At 41.1% G+C, this 22,539-nt stretch overlaps 2 long non-coding RNA genes across 4 annotated transcripts in view; one reads left to right on the plus strand and one right to left on the minus strand.

Moving 5' to 3' along the window:
• Nucleotides 1–19,904, minus strand: part of LOC147357269 (uncharacterized) — a 33,114-nt gene extending 13,210 nt beyond the window's left edge. Inside the window, exons 1-4 of the long non-coding RNA XR_015141422.1 lie at nucleotides 19,782–19,904; nucleotides 15,752–15,929; nucleotides 9,950–10,293; nucleotides 7,398–7,593 (exon numbers count right to left, since the gene is read on the minus strand). This is a non-coding gene — a long non-coding RNA (uncharacterized LOC147357269). The remainder of the gene's footprint in view (nucleotides 1–7,397; nucleotides 7,594–9,949; nucleotides 10,294–15,751; nucleotides 15,930–19,781) is intronic.
• Nucleotides 19,905–20,090: 186 nt separating this feature from the next.
• LOC147357270 (uncharacterized) overlaps nucleotides 20,091–22,539 on the plus strand; it is a 33,406-nt gene continuing 30,957 nt past the window's right edge. For all 3 annotated transcript variants that reach the window (XR_015141424.1, XR_015141423.1, XR_015141425.1), the window contains exon 1: nucleotides 20,091–20,562. This is a non-coding gene — a long non-coding RNA (uncharacterized LOC147357270). The remainder of the gene's footprint in view (nucleotides 20,563–22,539) is intronic.

Here is a 22,539-nt window from a genome sequence, read left to right on the forward strand (position 1 = left end):
TAAGCCTTTTATTCACTTATTCTATACTCAACCGTAGCAATTCTGGCATTTCTACTTCATTTAGTGTGTGCTGTCACTTTTTCCAAGTTTTTAAGAGCCATTCTAGGAGTATATTAGCACCATTTCCTAGGGTCCTTGCTAGGGTGTTATAACCTATATTTTGGGAGAATACATTCATATTAATAAATTCTAGCTTAACCAGCCTTGTATTTTATTTTCCTTGACCTACAACCCTCAAGATCCAGTTCCATTTATTTTTCTACTTCCTGACAGAATGTATTAGCCAAATTCTGCAGCTCCTTCAGAGTATAATTCCTCTCTTCCCTTAGCAGACCCAGCACAGGCTTAGTCTTAGACTCTTGTTCTAGGTCTGGTTTCTGGGAGGGTGCAAGTGAACTTTGTCTTCTAAGAAATTTTCCTCATTTGAGGGTTCTGTGTTGTCTCTAAGGAAAATGTGAGTCACTTCTGCACACCCAGAACACTCAGAGAAATCTGGGAATTCAAAGTTCTCAAATGAATCTATCCAGATATCCCTGTCCCAAAGCTCGGGGTCCCACTTCTTCCCTATTAGAGCCCTAATTATGTCCCAGGAAGCCTGCTGTGGTAGAGAGTTTGATTTTCTCTTATTTCCACTACTTCCATGACCAAGTCCTCAGCCTGATCTTCAATCCACTCTTCTGGTCACAGCAGATGACTTAAGTGCTGCCACAGAGTCCTCTCCTGCCTTCAGTCTGACTTGAATTGGTGATTTCTCACCCTGAGCCTGATATATCTCTTCAATTAACTATTGGTGCTTAATATCAACCCCCAACTCCATGGTTCTTTCTCATGGTTATCATTTTCTTCATCTTCCTTCAGCATCAGAAATATTATATGAATCCTCTTAGACCACAATCTTATCCCAAATTACCACTAGTGAGACTTTTAACAACTGCCCTGTTACAACATTTCAGGGGCTGTTCATTCTCTGCCTACCTCTAGTGATGGATTCCTCACTGCCAGTCAGCCAGATCCATCTCCATAGTCCCTTTACAATCTTCCCAGATTCCCAGGTTCTTCCCCTTCCCAGAACCGCTTCCTAGAATCTACTTCTGGATTCTCTGGCAACAGATACTGAGACAGTGAGAGGGAGTGTCAGTCAGGGGTGCTGGGGCTAGGAAAGACGGGGGCTCGCAGGAGACAGATTTTAAGAAAGCGAGAAAGGCGAGATGGGCATAAAGAGAGTTTCTTATTTGCAACCAAGGCCTTGGCTGATTCTGTTGATTTCTGAAGATGAGATGTCTTTCAGAGTGTCTTAAATTGAGTTTCCAAAAGGTTGTCTCTTTAACTCAACATATTTTTGGCTGTAGAATGCTTCCTGGGTAAGTGGTGAAGCTTTGGGACAAGTCTGAACCTGGATACTGAGGGTTCCAATGAGGAATACAGCTGAAGCCATTAACAGCTGATAGTACCAGAATTCAGGGACTGCATGAATCAGATCTAAACAAGGGATCTGAGAGGAGCACCATCATATTTACTGCTCCAATAGCTGCTGAGTCAGATCCTACTAAATTTGCTGCTAGTCTGGATCAGAAATGATTCCAGAATAAGCCCATAGGTTTCATGCCCTTGGGGAAGCAGATGAGCTTAACTGGGTAACAGTGTGGCTGGGGGGTGGGGGAGGGATGGTAGGAGGGTGAGGAGGATTGTGGAGGGTGGGACGGGGCATACTGACAGCTTGCATCTATTCCAAGCTAGAAGCCTGTTTAGAAAGGATCATTTAATTCATTTAATTAAACCATAGTTTTTACATGCATGGCTTTTGTATTCTTTTTGCTCCTGCTGTTCGGAATGAAAAAAGAATGAAAAAAAGAAGACAGAAGGAAGGTGGTTGGCTTATTGAGTATAAGGCTATCAAGCCCTATTTTTGGCAACTCTGTTCTTTTGCGGGTAAAATACAGATGGATATGAGTTCCAGGCCCACAACATGAATTGCCTCCCTCTTGTCACAGCTCAGTGATAAATCAGCTGTACCTGCAGAATAAAATGGGAAGCAACTATAGGCACACCCCTGGAAGAGGAAATGGCAACCTACTCCAATATTCTTGCCTGGAAAAATCCCATGGACAGAGGAGCCTGGTGGGCTACAGCCCATACGGTCGCAAAGAGTCAGACATGACAGAGCAACTGAGCATGAGCATATGGGCCCACATGACACGTTAAATCAAGTTAGTTCATCCTGATTAGCATTGGTTCACTCAGAAGCAAATAAATTAGCATTCACCCACCTCTGACTAAAACTGTGCTCATAAGCAAGGCTGTCTGAGAGATGTCATGACTGCATTTGAAAGTACTGTTTAGATGAAAAGAACAGACTTTTGGACTCTGTGGGGGAAGATGAGGGTGGGATGATCTGAGAGATTAGTACTGAAACATGTACATTACCATATGTAAAATAGATGACCAGTGCAAGTTCAATGCATGAAGCAGGGCACTCAAAGCTGGTGCGATGGGACAACCCAGAGGGGTTGGGTGGGGCGGGTGGTGGGAGGGGGCTTCAAGATGGGGGACACATGTATACCCATGGCTGATTCATGTTGATGTATGGCAAAAACCAGCACAATACTGTAAAGTAATTATCCTCCTATTAAATAATTTTTTAAAAAACTAAAAAGAAATAGAAAGTACTGTTTAAGTACCTGGAAAAATATATCTCCGAAGCTTGCAATTCTACCAAATTCCAACCGAGTGCCTGCAGTCAGGGCCTTCTGAGGTTTGTGTGCGCAAGGGTCTCTGCTATGTAGCCAGGTACAAGGCCTCCAAACCCATTCCCAGAACCACTGTCCTGCTCTCCTCTGCAATCCAGGGCCACATCAGGTTGACTGCCCTGAAGGTCTGTTCTCTCTCCCAGCTGCAACTGTCTTCTCACAGTGCAGGGCCAGGATATATGAGTTAGGCATTCACTTCAGGGACAGAATTTACAGGGTCACCGAGAAAACTCAGTAGTCAAAACTAATATTTTTAAAAATCAAAACTAAGGTAAAAAATTTATGGTGAACAAAATTACTAAATTTTAAATAAAGGCTGAGTCAGTTTATTGATTTTAACTTTTGTCTGAAGCTATCTAAAACTATAGTTCATCATTGTACTCCTAAGGAGGAAGCGTAGCATTTAACTTCCTGCTTGAAATTGATGGTCTCCAGAGCATGCAGTGGTTCCCCTACTTCAGTGGGTATTAAGGTATCTGAAGGGCTTGTTGAAACACAGATTACTCAACCCCAAACCCAGAATTTCTGAGATGGGCCCCAATAAATTGTATTTCTAACAAATTCCAGACAATGGGACTACTTCTAAAATAGGAAAACACATTAAGAACGACTATAAGACACTTATACAAACAATAAGCCAATGGTGCCTATAGCAAGTGCCCATAGAAAAACAAAAATATTTTGATGAGGTGAGTGAGTGAGTGAGGTGTCATAAGGCCAAATCAGCTAGTGGGTACATGCTGAGTGGGGTTTTACAGGTGAATGTCCTCTCCTGTGTCTTTTTAAGGAGCGTTTCACTATCCACACGAGTAGGCTCAGGCTTCTCCTTCCTGGTGCAAGGAGACACATCTCACACGGACGTGGGCAACAGCAGAGCTCTGATGCCTGCCCCCTGCTCCAGGGCAGGGCATGACTGTGACAGAGCTTGAATCTCAACTTGGCTCCAGAGGCCTCTTTTCTTTAGCTCTCCTCCTCTCCTCCCATCCCATACTTTTCCTGCCATCCTTTATCCACATGCTACCCAGTCCCTTCCAGCATGGAACCACCCAGATCTAGTCTCCTAGGCCACTCTCAAAGGTAGGATGGGAGTGGAGGTGGCAAAACAGAGATGGGGGAGACAGTTCATTCCAGTCAGGCAAGAGGACATTTCAACACCTAGCCATGGGTTAAGTAGCAAATTTCCAGACTTCATTAACGTGTCAGTGCTACCAATTGCAGATCCGTTCTTCAGGCATTATTGATAGACATTTCCAAGTCACATCAGACAGGGGACGACTCAGAAAGGAATTATTTACAATTGTGCAGACTTTAAATAACGGTCTTCTTTTGATTCAGTCTGGCAGTCCATGATTTTAAGACATGGTTGGGCACAATCTAAAAATGTAAAGGATTGAGTCAATTAACTAGAAAGGTCAAAGCATAAATTTGGAAATGTGAGAAAATATTAGCATTCATCGCTATTTTAAAATTTCCACTCTTTCTACTCATATGCCCACCTGCAAATCAATTAGGCTGTGGGTTTATGTTGTTACATTTCCTATTACAATACTGCAGGGAATGGATATAATTCTGTGGCAGTCATCCTGGAAAGGAGACAAGAAATAATGTTCATCAGGAAGAAATGAATTAAAAGAAGCCCCTTGGAAAAAGGAAAAGAAAAATACTCAGCTCCTTTCCCTCATCTCTTCTTCTACCCAACACCAATTGGAAGAAGAGGGGGAAAAGTCATACTCTACAGCCAAAGGGTTTCAGGAGGAAAGAATAAAAAGTTGTGAGAGATGGTAGAAGAAAATCTAGTGACATCTGTCACCAGAGATTTTCAAGCATAGACTGGAGATATGAATGGAGATACTAATTTGACACAAATGCAGAAGTTCAGGCAAGGGTTGTAACCAGTAAATGAAACTGATGGGAAATTCAGGGAGTGCTTTTCTCTCCATATTACATCTCTACCTTGTTGTACTCCTGCCTCATTTTTTACTTTTGCAGATTGGCTCACAGAAGGTAAATGTATTACCACTTCCAAGATTATCAACCCCATTCAAGAAAACAGTCAGACTGAGGCTGTAGTAACTTCATGCCCATTTTTGTTAAGGAGGAGGGTACTCTGGCTCAGTTTGCTGGAGGTATTCAACTAAAGTCCAATCAACATCAACTAGATCAGGAGTCATGGTGTACTTACTGAGCTACTTGGGTTCTACTTGGTTTGGATGACAATTTATAGAGAGAGGGGGAAATTCTTGGTCCCTGTGCTGAGAAGACATCCCCAGATTATCCAATACACTGCACAAGCACTTGGCAAAAATGAATATTTGTGAGAATCAGGCACCAGATGTGATTTTCAACTAAATGATCTCTCGGGTACCCTCTGATGCCATCACTTCAAAAATATGATTGACAAGGAAGTATGACAGGAATGCAAGAGAAACACTTGGATTGTGCCTACCTTAGTGACATTTTGAAGATGAATTAGTTGTTTTAGTAAGAGCTTTGAAGATGATAGAGGCTGGAAAAAGCAATAAGTCTTTACTACCAATTCCTAGGTGTCAGTTGAGAAATGAATTAATTTCAGGGCTGTAATTTGTAATGACATTCACTGAAGAATTGCCTTCACTGTGTTTTACAGGGTATCTTTCGCCTCAGAGAAGACTTATATAAGGCCTAAGAAACTGGAGTTCTGAAAGGAAAAAAAATAAGGATTTTAGGACTACCAAATAACTCTAAGATCGGTTCCCTATATTCATTTAATATGCAATCAAGCCTTCAAAAACAGGGTGTTAGGGATGGAACAATCCCTGTAGGTGATCTAGTCTCCTGTCTTCATTTTACAGATGAGACACTCAAAGCTTGGAGCTAGGTAACAGCATAACTGTTGCTACCATTTGAGTCACTTAATCCCCGTTTCAGTCACAGAAAGTGCAGAAAATTTCTCTGCATGGAATGGTTTTTGATTTGGGAGATTCTGGAAAGCCCTTTCTCAGCAATTTGAAAATATTTTCTGCACTGGCTATTACTCATGCTAGAAGCCACACCGATTCTAATTCTTAACTTTCTATTAAACACCACTTTCTACAGCTGTTGTGCTGTGCTTAGTCGCTCAATCATGTCCGACTCTTTGCAACCCCATGGACTGTAGCCCGCCAGGCTCCTCTGTCCATGGGGATTCTCCAAGCAAGAGTGCTGGAGTGGATTGTCATGCCCTCCTCCAGGGGATCTTCCCAACCCAGGGATGGAACCCAGGTCTCCTGCATTGCAGGCAGATTCTTTACCATCTGAGCCACCAGGAAAGTTCTCTTTTAATATGAAAGCTTTGCATATTAAAGAGGTAACTAGTTTAGCAGCCTATTATTACATTCATTGGAATAAGAAACAAAATGGACTGAGGAGTTGCATAAATAGGAGACTGAATCTCTCAGCTCACCACTCATCAGCTGTGGGACATTTTACATATAGTTTCCATCTGGCAGTGTCAGTTTTATCATCTGTAAAATGGAAAAATTAAATATTGATCTCATAGGGTAGTTAAGAGTAAATGAAATTGTGCAGGTAAAGCCTGACCTTGCTCGTAAGTTTTGAGGAGATAATATGTCAATGGTAAGCACTAAATAAATAGTAATTGTTACCATTATCATCACTTCTGTGCATGAGTTTAATTGGAATAGTTTCTTCCCAGGGAGGATGGTCCTGCAGTAATGGACAAGGGAAGTAAGAAGGCTAGTGGGTTGTAAAAAAGGGAGGTTTGGATCCCCAAAGAAAAACTTCATCCTTTATAGTTTGGCAGATGATTAGTGTGGTTTATGTTCACCAAACCAAAATTCTTATAGATGCATGGATCGAAATTTTTATAAAATCATTTAAATTTAAGAAACTCTCAATGACAGTTACGTTTATATCAAAGTTGCCATCAATCACGTTTCGATCATTTAATTCTTAGGAAATCTCTCAAAAGGAAAACAATACATAGCCTATGTTTTTATACAAACCATGGTAGCTAAAGTGGCTATATATTCTTTTCATTGAGTTTTTCACAAGCAGATGAAGTGTTTTTTAGACCTTGTTTCTTGATTTGGGCATAGGAGGTTTTTGGGGACCTCTTGGTTTCATTTTTAGCTGAGGATCTAAGAGCCTACAAAGTGGCCCTGAGCCAATCACATCAAGAGCTACAGACACTTCGTGAGGTCTGCCCAAGGCCAGTTCCTCCCCTTGCCATGGAACCCAGCTGACCAAATCTAGTGCATTTTATTTATTTGTTGATTCATATACCCAACATTTATGAGTCACACAAATATCAGATTTGGAGTTTATTCTGGGACCCCCATCAAAGCACTGGGTGTCTGGAATCATAAACACTCCATGAACCAAAGCTGCTGAATATTTCTTTGCTATGTTTTTTAAAAATCCAAATGCTTCTGTATTTTGCATTTATGTACACAGGACATTGGAAAATGGAAATTTGTTCTATGTCTAGCTCTGCATTTTCCCTTACTGCCCTCTTGGGTTTCCAAACCTCATGAGCTCTTCTGTTTGCAAACATCTATGGGACTCCTTTTGGCCCTTTAGCAGAGTATGTAACTAGAACAGGACTAAACGACCCCTACTGGGGCTCTTCTTTTGGGGCTTACACCCTGAGCTTGGTCCTCCGGATCTTACCTCTCTTTTTGTGAGAAAAGAAAAATCAAAGGAATGGAGAAAGAAAAGCTTATTCATTTATGTTTTCTGTGAGGCCTAAGAAAAAGCTAGCTTAAGATGTATTCTCCATGCCTTCTCTTCTAGATCCTCTTCTGATCCTAGTAGGCCATCCAGGTGTCCACTCTAGGCAGCAGGCATCCGAGGCATATCTCACCACCTTAGTCAAATGTGAACAAAAAATAAATGAGCAGGTAAGGCAATCCACAAGAATCAAGCATGGCCCTCAATTGTAATAGTAAAATTCTTACTCTTCCTACTAGAAGACCTCTCTGAAAACATGGTATCCAGTGTTTTTCCTGGAAGTCTATTCAATTCTTGACATATAAAGAGGCCTCTTTCCTAGGTGGTTGAGCTGAGGAGTTTGACAGGGTATATAGAGGAAGCCTTGAGTTTTCCTTGAGAGTTAGAACGTGTGATTGGCCCACTGAAGAGGGCAAGTTGAGGATAAGAACAAACTTGACAGTGATGATAATCAGATGATAAAGGGTTTTGTAAACTTTGCTGAGGGGGTTGAACTCTAGCATGTATGTGATGGGAGGCTGTAGAAGGTGTCTACATACCTGAGAAGAATAATCTTGGCAAGAGAAATTCACTTTTATAATTTGCATCTATAAAAATGGCAAGTTTGTTTCTCCATTATGGACATGGGGAGAGGGGAGGAGAGGGTGAGACGTCTGGAAAGAGTAACATGGAAACTCACATTACCATGTGTAAAATAGATAGCCAATGGGAATTTGCTGTATGGCTCAGGAAACTCAATCAGGGGCTCTGTATCAACCTAGAGGGATAGGATGGAGGAGGGAAATGGGAGGGAGGTTCAAAAGGGAGGGGATATATGTATACCTGCAGCTGATTCATGTTGAGGCTTGACAGAAAAAAAAAATTCTGTAAAGCAATTATCCTTCAATTTAAAAATAAATTAAGTTAAAAAAAAGGCAGATTTCATCTAATCTAAAGAGTCCAAAATTGCTCTAATTGGCAGCTACTCTAAGGTTAAATAGTTGAGTGGTTAGACCCTCCAGTAGAAGATACTTTTTCCATCTATGATGCCATCAAGGAGTCTGAAGTCATCCATCAGGAGAATCTGTGTCAAAGTGAAAATTATACTGGACTAGGAGGATGAATCTGAGTTTTAAACCCTACCTCTACCATTCATTCCCTGTGTGACTGGGATGATATCATTTAAAATCTCTAGGTCTCAGGTTTCTTATCTGGAAACTGAAGATAAACCTGTCCTTAGCTGATGTGTGGATAAATGAGATCATCAAGTGAAAATATCTGAGTGGCATTTTGTAAATGAAGGTGATGAAGGCTGATCATCAGCTCTACCTTCTGGCTGTTACTCTACCAGCTAAATCCACCTCCCACTCAGCTTTCAAGGGATTCTCTAAACAACAAAAGGTTTACTGAGAGTTGAAGACTGAATTTTTTTTTTTTTTTTTTAATGTGCAAGGTTTACGGAAGTTTCCCAAAGCATTTCTCTGCAAAATAATTTGGTAGCTCACTAATAACTGTAAACTCTCTTGATTTCTGTAAAGTGCACAATTTTTCACTATTTTTCTTCCTATTCTATCCACCTTTCAATTTTCTAGTAATGATTGTTCTAGCCACATGACCCAACTAGGACCTGTCATTGAACTAGTGTATACATGTGACAAAAACTGAATTCCTGAATCATTCTCTAAAATATTTCAAATTCAAACCAAGGAGCAGGAGCCCCTTCCTTCTGGCTGGTACTAGGAGTATTGTGAAGATAATGGTCTGCAGAGCTTGACAAACAGCCAACATGCACAGAGAAGCCGATGTAGTTTAAGGATAAAACTCCCACAGTGGTACTGGGTAGCACTCTTAACTAAAGTCAGAGTCATCTTGCTTTTCCTGTGATCTGATTCACAGACCTTTATATTATTTTAGTCTCACCCTTAGTAGCAATAAATTTCTATTATTTTAAATTTTAAAGAATCTCATTATACACTCACCCTGAGTTGCAATCAGAAGTTTTATTTTTTATAACAACTTTTAGTGGATTCTTTCTGTTTTTGAACAAGTGTGGCAATTTTAAACCATGGCCCTCACATATTTTGACATTTCTTTCATCAAGATGTAGGATTTATGTCCCCTTCTCTGGAGTCTTGGTGGGCTTCTGATGCTTCAACCAACAGGATAAGGCAGAAGTGATGCCAGTGTTTCTCAATGTTAGTCAGAAAGGGCTATATATTGTAGCTTATGACTAGCCCTATGGAGCACTTATTCCATGGGAAGCCAGCCATCGTGGCAGAAGACCAGTTATACTGAGACTGCCATGATTAAAGAGGCTATATGCAGGTATTTTGGTCATTGGTCCCCTCTGAGCTCTCAGATTTTCCATAGGGATGGTCTTGATCCCTGTCTCCTCTACAATATCATGAAACTCTGTCCATAGTTCATCAGGCACTCTGTCTATCAGATCTAGTCCCTTAAATCTATTTCTCACTTCCACTGTATAATCATAAGGGATTTGATTTAGGGCGTACCTGAATGGTCTAGTGGTTTGCCATACTTTCTTCAATTTCAGTCTGATTTGGCAATAAGGAGCTCATGATCTGAGCCACAGTCAGCTCCTGGTCTTGTTTTTGCTGACTGTATCTCCATCTTTGGCTGCAAAGAATATAATCAATCTGATTTCAGTGTTGACCATCTGGTGATGTCCATATGTACAGTCTTCTCTTGTGTTGTTGGAAGAGGGTGTTTGCTATGACCAGTGTGTTCTCTTGGCAAAACTCTATTAGCCTTTGCCCTGCTTCATTCTGTATTCCAAGGCCAAATTTGCCTATTACTCCAGGTGTTTCTTGACTTCCTACTTTTGCATTCCAGTCCCCTACAATGAAAAGGACATCTTTAGACTGTAAAGAAAGCTGAGCATTGGAAAATTGATGCTTTTGAACTGTGGTATTGGAGAAGACTCTTGAGTCCCTTGGACTGCAAGGAAATCCAACCAGTCCATCCTAAAGGAGATCAGTCCTGGGTGTTCATTGGAAGGACTGATGCTGAAGCTGAAACTCCAATACTTTGGCCACCTCATGCAGAGAGTTGACTCATTGGAAAAGACCCTGAAGCTGGAAGGGATTGGGAGCAGGAGGAGAAGGGGACGACAGAGGATGAGATGGCTGGATGGCATCACCGACTCGATGGACATGAATTTGGGTAAACTCCGCGAGTTGGTTATGGACAGGAAGGCCTGGCGTGCTGCAGTTCATGGGGTTGCAAAGCGTCAGACACGACTGAGCGACTGAACTGAACTGAACTGAGCTCTCAGCGTAAAGCCAGCAGCCTCTGCCAGTCCTACAGGTGAGCCACCAGGGCAGCCCAGAACTGAAGCCAAAGGACCTCAGCCCAACTGCCATCTGGCTGCTACCACCTCAGAGACTATGAGAAACACTAGCCATTGTCTTCCAAATTCCTGACCAACAAATCTGAAGAGAGAGAGAGAGTTTTTTAAACTCCTACATTTGAGGGCAAATTCTTATACACCAGTAATAATCAGAGCCAATAAGTCACTTAAAGACTCTGAGGCTCTGAGAGATTATCAGAGCCAAAAACACTCAGGATCATTGTGAGACACTGGTGACACCTGAGATGGTACCTGGATGGTGCTTGCAATGTGTCTGTACATCCCTGACTCTCATAAGCATTCCTTCTCTCCTTCTCTCTACCATCTTTCAATTAGGGGAGATGGTCTAAGTAAAAGAGATTTTTCAAGCTGTAGATATTTAACCAATGTTAGTTATTTTTCCTTTGGAACCCATTGTCCCCAGTAGTGTATTCTGAGAATACAATAGTGTATTCCCAGTCAATCATTAGTCTGAGGTACATTCATAATCCTCTTGTTATTGGATCATTTATCCAATGAACATGATAGTCAGTAAGAATTTGTGAACCCTTAGAGAAAAACTCATTTATCCAGAGTCTTTTCCTAAGTGTTCACAAATTCTTACTCTCATGTTCACATTAATGTTCCATTTTCTTTACTGGACTGTTAAAATGTTCCATTTTCTTTCTTTAGTGGGTTAATTAAAGGCAGAGAAAATGTGTGCTAGAATAGTCTTTTACCTTTGTAAGTAGTTCAAGAAGTTATAAATGCTTGCTGAAATTTATGATGAGATATTTGAATTTTCAATGGTAGGAGAAAACCATGTACCTCATTAAAATCAAGAACATAGAGAAACATGATCTCACTTACATGGGCATATAAAAACAACAAACAAACTCGACACAGAGCACAGACTGGTGGTTGCGAGTCAGCGGGTGGGGAATGAGTGAAACGGATGAAGGAGGGCAGAAGTTTCAAACTTCCAGTTATAAAATAAATATGGCATGGAGATGTAATGTACATCATGGTGTCTGTGGTTAATAATACTGTACTGCATATTTGAAAATTGCTGAGAAATTTGATCTTAAAAAGTTCTTTCACAAGATAAAATGTTTTGTAACTATGTATAGTGATAAGTGTTAATTAGACTTATTTTGGTGATTGTTTTACAGTATATGCAAGTATTGAATCATTATGTTGTATATCTGAAACAAATGTAATATGTCATTATGTTTTAATTAAATATGTATATAATATACACTTTCATCTTTGCAAACATCTTGTTTATAAAATGACTATAAAATTTTCCCTTTAAAGATGATTCTCAATATCCATCTAAGAGTTGCATTTCATTTTCCAAATACTAAAAATTCTCAGGAGGAACAAATTAATTTTTTTATCTTCTACCTGAGAAAACAAAAAAAAAATACATAGTTGTTCCTTTTACCCAGTGTCTTCTTGTTCTACTACTTTATGGATTTTATTCAAATCATGTCAAAGGAAACTATATTTCTCTTTGCTAACAAGTTTCAAAGAAAAGCATTCAAGGCTTCTCCTGGTGAGAAAATCACATTATCCAGAGACACTGACAGTAATCAGAACAACAACTCCTCTTTCTCAGGTCAGAAATCCAAGATACAGAAGACAAAAGAATATATGTAAGTAGACTAAGATAATGATACATTCCCCAGTTCTCTCTAATTCTTGGACACTTTAAGAAGTTTACAGATATTTCATGATGGGTGAGAGTATTAGAAATTTATTTGTTGAATTTATTTTTCACGGTTCAGTGTTGAAAATAGCAATAAATTCCACAAATAGATTTCAAGTTGGTCAAGCATTTTGGCTTTGGAAAGTTAATCTCCTGAAGACGAGCTCTGCACACGCCTGGAAGGGCTCAATACAACACTGACATGTGAGAGAAAAACATCCCAGTCCTGCGCAATTCTGACCCTCATATCACCAAATGGGATTTGAGGGGGCAGGGGGAAGACAGGCTCAGAAGTTATTTTCCTTCTTATTCTTTTAAAGCTCTTCTTTCTGTTATTGCTTCCCAAAAGCTGTGTTAGTAGTACTTGGGGTTTTCAGTGTTTGCATTAACTAGTTTTAGTCAGGGAATCCTGACTTAACCTCCTTCTTTTTCAGACACAATCCATTGTCAGGATGGATCCTGGGGAGAGTGCTGATTCAATAGGTGTGTTGCTCCCTTAGGTGCAGAGTCCTGGAGCAATGAATTCAGCACTTAGTCCCCCTCCCAGCTTCAGGTAGCACCTTACCCAAAACACCTCAAATACTGGACAATTTGCCCTAGTTTAGAAGATTTCCAGACTCAGAGACTGAACAGCCCCCTTGACATCTAAATTTAGTTTTATAGTCTTTATACCTGGCTTTATCTCCCCCTCCAGCATGCTTCAGATAATACCTGTGTGCTCTAGATTACATTTTCTCCTTTCCTGCCCACAGCAGATTCGAAGCCAAATATGATTTACAGTTGGTTGTGGGCTCAGCATTAAGTCTCCCCTCAGACCTCTAAGTTAAGAAGTGCTAATCCCCTCAAATATTCCAGGCATCCTTACTTATGAGAATCTGTTATACACATGTTTTACTTCTATGGAATACCTCCTCATCCAATATGGAATTTTTATCAACTGGAAGCACTGTTCTCATCTAGGGAGTCTACTTAATTTATACCTTGGCAACAAACAACAGTAACAATCCTTTAATGGGCAATGTTGTAGGCAGACTCCTAAGATGACTGCCCACTGCCACCCCCTCCCTCATACTTGCCTATATAATCTCTTTTCCCTGAGTGTGGGTCAACCTGTGAACATGATGAAATAGCACTTTTGTGATTAGGTTACTACTTAGTTGGCTCTGAGGCACCCAAAACGGAGATTATTCTAGTGGTTCACCTAATCAGGTGAGGCTTCTCTGAAGACACAGAGCTTGAATGCATGGAGAGATTCTATATGAGGGGTATTCTCTGATTGGCCTTTGAATTTGAAAGGGATCGTGTCATCCTTATCCTTGAGCATGGCCTCTAGTTCCGAGAACAATTCCCAGGTGAAACTAGTGAGGACCTGAGTTATTTTCTAGACAGGTCTCTACAGGGCAATGGAGCTAGGCAACACCTTGATTTTAGCTTCATGGGACCCTGAGCAGAGAAATCAGCCACACAGTCTGGATCTCTGCCTGACAGAATAGTGAGATAATAAATGCCTGTGATTTTAAGCCACTAGGTTTATAGCAATTTGTTATACATCAATAGAAAACTGATACAGGCACTCACCATGTACATTACAGTGAAGGCATTCCTATACTATCTCATCTAATTCCTATAGCAGCTCTTGAGGTATTAATAATTACTATGTCCATCATTAGAACAAGAAAACTGAAGCTTGGCTCAGTGAACAGAAGACTGGTTCCTTAAATATTGCAGTTTTCACTCTCACTTATTCTGTATTTCTAAGACCTATCCCCAAGGACTGATGCTAAACCTGAAATTCCAATACTTTGGCCACCTCATGTGAAGAGTTGACTCATTGGAAAAGATCCTGATGCTGGGAGGGATTGGGGGCAGGAGGAGAAGGGGACGACAGAAGATGAGATGGCTGGATGGCATCACCGACTCAATGGACATGGGTTTGAGAGGACTCCGGGAATTGGTGATGGACAGGGAGACCTGGTGTGCTGTGATTCATGGGGTTGCAAAGAGTCGGACATGACTGAGCGACTGAACTGAAATGAACTGATCCCCAAGCTATGCTCTTTCCTCTGAATTTCTCTTTCTCTCCTTATCATTTTACTGATACGGCTGTTGCTGGTGCATTGGTAAAAGTATTTTGATCCAAACCACTTGGCTTCTTGTAGATACCAGCTACAGAGAAGGTTAATTTCCATTTAATTGTGCTTTTGAAAGGTGAATGCAGACTTGAGATTTAAAATTATTAAGCTTCAGTTCAGTTCAGTTCAGTTCAGTTTAGTCACTTAGTTGTGTCTGACTCTTTGCGACCCTATGAATCACAGCACGCCAGGCCTCCCTGTCCATCACCAACTCCCGGAGTTCACTCAGACTCAGGTCCATCGAGTCAGTGATGCCATCCAGCCATCTCATCCTCTGTTGTCCCCTTCTCCTCCTGCCCCCAATCCCTCCCAGCATCAGAGTCTTTTCCAATGAGTCAACTCTTCGCATGAGGTGGCCAAAGTACTGGAGTTTCAGCTTTAGCATCATTCCTTCCAAAGAAATCCCAGGGCTGGTCTCCTTCAGAATGGACTGGTTGGATCTCCTTGCAGTCCAAGAGACTCTGAAGAGTCTTCTCCAACACCACAGTTCAAAAGTATCAATTCTTTGGTGCTCAGCCTTCTTCACAGTCCAAATCTCACATCCATACATGACCACAGGAAAAACCATAGCCTTGACTAGACGGACCTTTGTTGGCAAAGTAATGTCTCTGCTTTTGAATATGCTATCTAGGTTGGTCATAACTTTCCTTCCAAGGAGTCAGATCAGATCAGATCAGTCGCTCAGTCGTGTCTGACTCTTTGCGACCCCATGAATCACAGCACACCAGGCCTCCCTGTGCATCACCAACTCCCGGAGTTCACTCAGACTCACGTCCATCAAGTCAGTGATGCCATCCAGCCATCTCATCCTCTGTTGTCCCCTTCTCCTCCTGCCCCCAATCCCTCCCAGCATCAGAGTCTTTTCCAATGAGTCAACTCTTCGCATGAGGTGGCCAAAGTACTGGAGTTTCAGCTTTAGCATCATTCCTTCCAAAGAAATCCCAGGGCTGATCTCCTTCAGAATGGACTGGCTGGATCTCCTTGCAGTCCAAGGGACTCTCAAGAGTCTTCTCCAACACCACAGTTCAAAAGTGTCAATTCTTTGGTGCTCAGCCTTCTTCACAGTCCAACTCTCACATCCATACATGACCACTGGAAAAACCATAGCCTTGACTAGACGAACCTTTTAAGTGTCTTTTAATTTCATGGCTGCAGTCAGCATCTGCTGTGATTTTGGAGCCCCAAAAAATAAAGTCTGACACTGTTTCCACTGTTTCCCCATCTATTTCGCATGATGGGACTGGATGCCGTGATCTTCGTCTCTTACAAAACATAAATGAAGTGAGATAGATCTGTCCTTCCTATTAAAATAAGAAAAGGCTAATGAGTGAACATACGGGCTTACTGCTGCCACTGTTATTGAACCAAACTGGGATCCATCTGCCCAACATGCAGTAAAGCCAATCTACTGACACCAGGCTGTGGTGAAGTAAAGTACAGCATTTAGTACAAGGCATCAAGCAAGGAGAATGGGAAGCTTATGCTCAAATACCTGAACTCCCTAATGTTTTCAGGGAAAGGGTTTTGAAGGCAAGGTGAGGGGTGTGGTTTGCAAGCTGCTTGGTCAGTTCATGAGCAGGTCTGCAGTTTGTTGATGGTGAGGTAACTGGGTGATGTCATGGGGGTCAGCTTATTCAGTTCTCAGGATTGAGATGGTCTGAGGGCTATGTGCTCATGATCATAATGCAGTTAGCATCTTCCATCTGGTGGAGGTTTTAGCATCAGTAAAGTAACTTAAGAATATGGCTCAGGATATTGTCAATAGCCTTTGAGGATGAACTTATGTCCTTGACTTTGTTTTGTGGCTAAACTATTATTGCCTTGCTTGATTTTTCCTTTTGTGTTTTTCTCTTATTTTTATTTTACTTTTACCTGTTATATTTTATTTTTATTGTTTCTTCTTTTATTTTTTTTACTTTTCTGATTAAATTTACCCTTTGGAAGTCCTGGGAGACTGAAGTTCTTTTCGTAAGCAGGAGGTGGGGAACATGGAGGATCTGTCCCTGGGAAGGCCTCACAAGGTCCTGCCCAGTTTCACCACCTTGCCCCTACCAGCACTCACTGCCTTTCCCAGTCCTGCCTATCCCACTTTGGGATGCTTCAGGACCACCTGGAGTCTTTGTTCCTACCTGATTCCAGTCTTCATCCCCGGCTGAGAAAACATAACAGATGGACCCATGGTTTGAAGCTTATAATCTAGTCAGTGTGGCTGCTGGAGTTATTCTGACCCAGAATCCTGAACCAGGGGGTGAGTCTTTGTTTTCCTTGTGACTACATCTTTACCTTGCATTCAAGTTTCACTTATCAGATTATATTCTGGCCCCATCATGCATTCCTTCAAGGAATTACTCTATTTTTAACACTACCAGAAAAATCAGTTTTTTCCTATCAAAATACAAGATTTCCAGAGAGTCTAAATGAATGGGCCCTTGCTCCCATGTGAGATAGTAAGAAGGTATAATGAAAATTGTGGGGAAAAAATGAAGACAGAGAGTAGAAGGCAAGGTGCAAAATGTTGGGGGAACTGGGTTATAAATATGAAGGCAAAATGGAAAATGGCATTGAACAGAACTAGAGAGAAAAAATACAAGAGAAAATAGAAAAGAAAAAAAAAAAAAACTTTTTCCAAAGAATAAAGAAAAGGGAATTCAGGGAAAACTATGCACATAAGACACAGCAGCAAGAGTTAAGCCAGGAAAATCTTATTGTATTTGAAGTTTCTGAGTGGTATTTACCTGTAATGGAAGCTAAAAGATGCTACATATGAATAAGCAGCAAGATAATATGACCCTTTCAGAGATTATTGTCAGTTCAGGAGTTAAATCATTAGATACTCTGAAAAAAAATCAGATGGAGGTAACTAAAATTATAATACTGAACATTTTAAATACTGTGTGCAACCATTGTTTTAGGTATTTTAACTAACTTAACCCTAATAATGATCCCCTGAAGTTCATACTATTATTAAGCCCATTTTAAAGACGAGGAAACCGAGGAACTGAGAACTTAAGTAATTGACCCAAGGGAAACATGGAGACAAACAGCAGAGAGGAGGTCAATGTGGCAGGGATGCAGGAAGCAAGTGGGAGATGATGGAAGATCAATGCAGACAAGTGATGAGGGATAAGATTCTGGAGAATCTTATAAGCCTTGTGAGAAATGTAACTTTTATGCTGAGTGAATTGGTCAACCATTGGCAGGTTTTGAGCAGAAAAATGATGCATTTTGACTTACATTTGAAAATCTTTCTTTTGGCTGCAAGACGGAAAGGAAATTGTAAGCAGAGGCAGAGATTGGAGCGTGGAAAGAGGCGTGTGTGTCAAGAGTATAGCCAGGTGGACCGGGTAGGAGGCCACTGCAATAACACACGTCAGGGTAGGTGGCTTGGTCACTGAACTGACTGGGTATAGATCAACTGTGCTTGATTGGGCCCATTTGTATCTCTATTGACTAAATAGAGAGAGGAGGTGGTGAGTGATGGTATTTAAAATTACAATACATTTATTGCAACTACATGTGTTCCTTAACTACAGCTTACTTCATACAGATAAATCTATGTGAGCGTTTCCTATGTATGACTTAGTGACTTCAAGTTCATCCCATGATAATGAATAAGGCCATGCGTAATTTATAAAGCAACTTCATGTGAACTGCTTTGCAAACAACCTGATGGGGTATGTGTGTCAGAAACATATTATTCCTGTCTCTTAACATAAGAGAAAACAGACATAGTGAACTTAGAGGTTACTTTGCCCAGTATCACATGAACTGTGAGTCAGAAGTCTGTGGTTTCTCCCCCGAAGCCAGCTTCCTAACTAAGCTTGTGCTAAGGACGGCCTCAAGATGAAAATGAAAAAGGAAGCCACCACTCCCAGGATGAAGTCTTAGTTTGAAAGTAAGCTCACAGCAATCCTATTGCCTGGCATTTATGAAGAATAGCTACCACCTCACTTGGTTCTCAGCTTCTAAATCATGGGCATTAAAAGCCACCTTTGATACAGGCTGTGAATTACTATATAGAAGACGTATTAAAACAAAATCCAGTTAAACTAATAATGTTGAATTGTAGCAAAGGCTTCTCTTTTACAAGATGATTTTAAGAAAGAGAAGAACCTTTTGAGAAAGCTCACAGCATTCCTCCTGCTCCCTGCAGCTTCAAGAGTCAGCTCCTCATCCACATCCTATTAGCTTTGATTTCCAATTCATGAAAATCCAACCTGTCATTTTTTTTCCCTTTTTCTCAAAACACAGTGGCATCAACTCAGCCTTTTCTTTATAAGTGGTCTTCTTTTCTTAGCTGTTAAATAGATTATCACCTCTCTAATGACAGGGCCAAGCCTAGGGTAAGGTCCTAGTCTTGGCACAAAATTTAAGCAGATGTTAAAAAACTAGCAATCAAGATAAATAATATTTTAATATGATATCTTTAAAAATTAAATTAATGCCAAAACCCTTCCAAAAGGGAATAAAGTAGCAACATTTTAAGCAGAAACAGTATCAATACTGTTGAGTTCTTCTGCCTTGGGCTCCTCTGTGGCTGAACACAACACTGGTAAACAATACTGCCTTCTGATGTTTTATGGTTCAATTTTTTTTTTTTTTAATGTAGTATTCACTATAAGCCAGAGGTGATTTCTCTTGTGTGAAGCTAAAATATGGGAAGAATAAGAACAAAGACAGACCAAGTGCTATGTTTTGTAGAATATATTGAGCAACTTTTGATTTCCCTTTAATGTGCTACATTTTTCTAAGGCATCACAAAAGGTAACCTTTCATCATCTTAATCTCCATCACACAGAGTAATACTGAGTAGGCACGACCTCCTTGCAGTGAGGGCTGTAATGCAGCATGTTAAACAAAATCACTGGCCAGCATGGCACTGCCTTGCTTATGCTCTGAATACTGGCAGTAAATGCTAATTATCTGCAGATGATAATAACATGACTTTTGAATAAACAAAGCACGAACAGCAATCATACAGTTAACACAAAACTATGACTGTCAGGCAATTGTATTTATCACAATTCTTGAGCCATTAATTACAGTATAGCATTTCCTCTTGAGATAATGCTGATTAAAATGTATATACGCTCTGCTGGAAAATAACTTCAGGATTGATGTGAAAATAGCAAAGAGAAATTTCAAATAAATACCTTTGAAGGAAGGGGCTTTCTTGTGAAGAGGAGAATACTTGTCTCTTGTCCTGCTGGGACCTGTGTCTCCCAGAGCCATTTTGTGGTTGGCTGGGCAAGTTTTCCCAAAAGGAGAAAAGGAATGAAGTGAGTCAGCTAAATTCTTGGTAGCTAACAAACAGAATTTTCTTTGGAAATAGCCTTCTTCTTGATCTTTTGTAATCACAGATACAAAATGTGCTTTTGTACAATATGCATGTCATTTTCTCTGTAAACAGGTATAAGGTCAGACCTTACCAGTTAATAAAATCCACATACTCACTACTTTAATCCAGTGTGCATCTAGAAGTCCCTGCAGCGTGAGTTAGCTGGGCCTTTAAATACTGGCTAAGCAGCATGGCTAGGAAGAACTCTGGGGAAGGTGGTGATGGGGCTTTGCTGAGCTGCTCACAAATGACATAAAATCAAGAAGTAGGAAGCAGTCGATGAGCCAGCCTGGCTCAGCCTGCCTTCTCCGAGTCTAAAGCCTTACTCTTCAGTGAGTGCTCTGCAGACCCGCAGCTTCAGCAGCGCCTGGGTGCCTGTTAGAATCAGAGACTCTCAGGTCCCCAGATCTCCTGAGTCACATCTGCATTTCAGCTGCAGTTCATGGAATCCTAATGTGCACTGGGAAGTTTGACAAGGACTTGTCTAAGAATGCTGTGCCCACAAGCCTGGGCTTTCAAGACCATCTTTGTGACCAGGGTAAAATATCAAGGGAGTGGCATAATGACCTGCAACTGGAAGCAAACGCAAAGCACAGGTGAGTCATCAAAAGTTTCATACCCCTTCTCGGCAAGGAGTTCACAGGGGTTATATAACTTGATAGGCAGGTAACTTTGGTAAAAGGGAAGCTTTATTTGTAGTTAAAACTATTCTTAGATTTTTGAACTTTTAAAGAAGAACATCTCTATCACTGAGGTACAGAGGAGGCGATTCTGGAAGCCACTTGAGGGCTGAGCATCTAAGAAAAAAAAGGGAAAGAAATATCTACTGGTTTACTTGTGGCTATACACTGAACTATAAAGAAAGCTGAGCACCAAAGAATTGATGCTTTTGAACTGTGGTGTTGGAGAAGACTCTTGAGAGTACCTTGGACTGCAAGGAGATCCAACCAGTCCATCCTAAAGGAGATCAGTCCTGGGTATACATTGGAAGGACTGATGCTGAAGCTGAAACTCCAGTACTTTGGCCACCTCATGCGAAGAGCTGACTCATTGGAAAAGACTCTGATGCTGGGAGGGTTTGAGGGCAGGAGGAGAGGGGAAGACAGAGGATGAGATGGCTGGATGGCATCACTGACTCGATGGACATGAGTTTGAGTAGACTCCGGGAGTTGGTGATGGGCAGGGAGGCCTGGCATGCTGCAATTCATGGGGTCGCATAGAGTTGGACACAACTGAGTGACTGAACTGAACTGAACTGAACACACTGGGCCACACCAGACGTGAAAGTGAACAGTCCCTGTTGCATCTTACAGAGCCCTCCTGGTGGCTCAGCTAGTGCCTTACTGACAGTTTTCACACATTTCTACATACATCATTAAACTCTTGGGTTTATTTCACCACAGAGAAGTCAACATAGGTTTTGTACAAGTAAATATCAATGACAATGACAGTAGCTTCCATTTATGGAGTGTCTGCTTAATACCTGAAACTATCCCAGATGATTTAAATTATCTCTTTAAATCACATGGCCCTGAACTGCGATATTATTCTCATACAGGAGGAAGTTAAGACATGGAGAGCACTACTTCATATTCTGCCCCAAACCTTGTCATTTATCTTGAATAATTTGTTTGAACAAACAGGCACTTGTCCTTCTCTTTCAGGCACTGCTTCTTCTCTAAGTCAGTTCTGTATGTCAGTTCATCCTCTTGGCTCATGTATGATGTCTCTTTCCTGACCCTGACCAACGACAGGTGGCATCTTGCTATTCCCTGCCATACGGCAACCCCATTTTCTTCCAAATACACAGTTTTTTGCCTCTGCGGGACTAATGCTGATCACCCACCTCTCCACATAAAATGTGTCTCGGGTCACCTTGCCTTGCCTGAAAGGTGTACTGTCTCTCTACCCTCTGTCTTTCAGTTCACTTCCTAAGAAGAGTTGTCGTGACAACTTCAATGAATTTAAAAAAAAAGTCTTCATTCTCTCTATGCCTTCTGTTGAGGTAAAAATTGTCTCTAATATCCTGCTAATTATTCATCAGTCCATGTATACAGAATTTTGGAAGCACAATGATTCTTGGTGCAAGGGCAGGGGGAGGTATTTCATGTTAGTAAGTCAAGTGAAGAGGAACTAAAAAGCCTCTTGATGAAAGTGAAAGAGGAGAGTGAAAAAGTTGGCTTAAAGCTCAACATTCGGAAAACAAAGATCATGGCATCCGGTCCCATCACTTCATGAGAAATAGATGGGGAAACAGTGGAAACAGTGTCAGACTTTATTTTTCTGGGCTCCAAAATCACTGCAGATGGTGACTGCAGCCATGAAATTAAAAGACGCTTACTCCTTGGAAGGAAAGTTATGACCAACCTAGATAGCATGTTCAAAAGCAGAGACATTACTTTGCCAACAAAGGTCTGTCTAGTCAAGGCTATGGTTTTTCCAGTGGTCATGTACAGATGTGAGAGTTGGACTGTGAAGAAAGCTGAGCACCGAAGAATTGATGCTTTTGAACTGTGGTGTTGGAGAAGACTCTTGAGAGTCCCTTGGACTGCAAGGAGAACCAACCAGTCCAT

This window comes from Bos grunniens, chromosome 15 (genome assembly GCF_055505025.1).
Source record: "Bos grunniens cultivar Pamir isolate PY7600 chromosome 15, Bosgru_T2T1.0, whole genome shotgun sequence".
Classification (NCBI taxonomy): domain Eukaryota; kingdom Metazoa; phylum Chordata; class Mammalia; order Artiodactyla; family Bovidae; genus Bos; species Bos grunniens.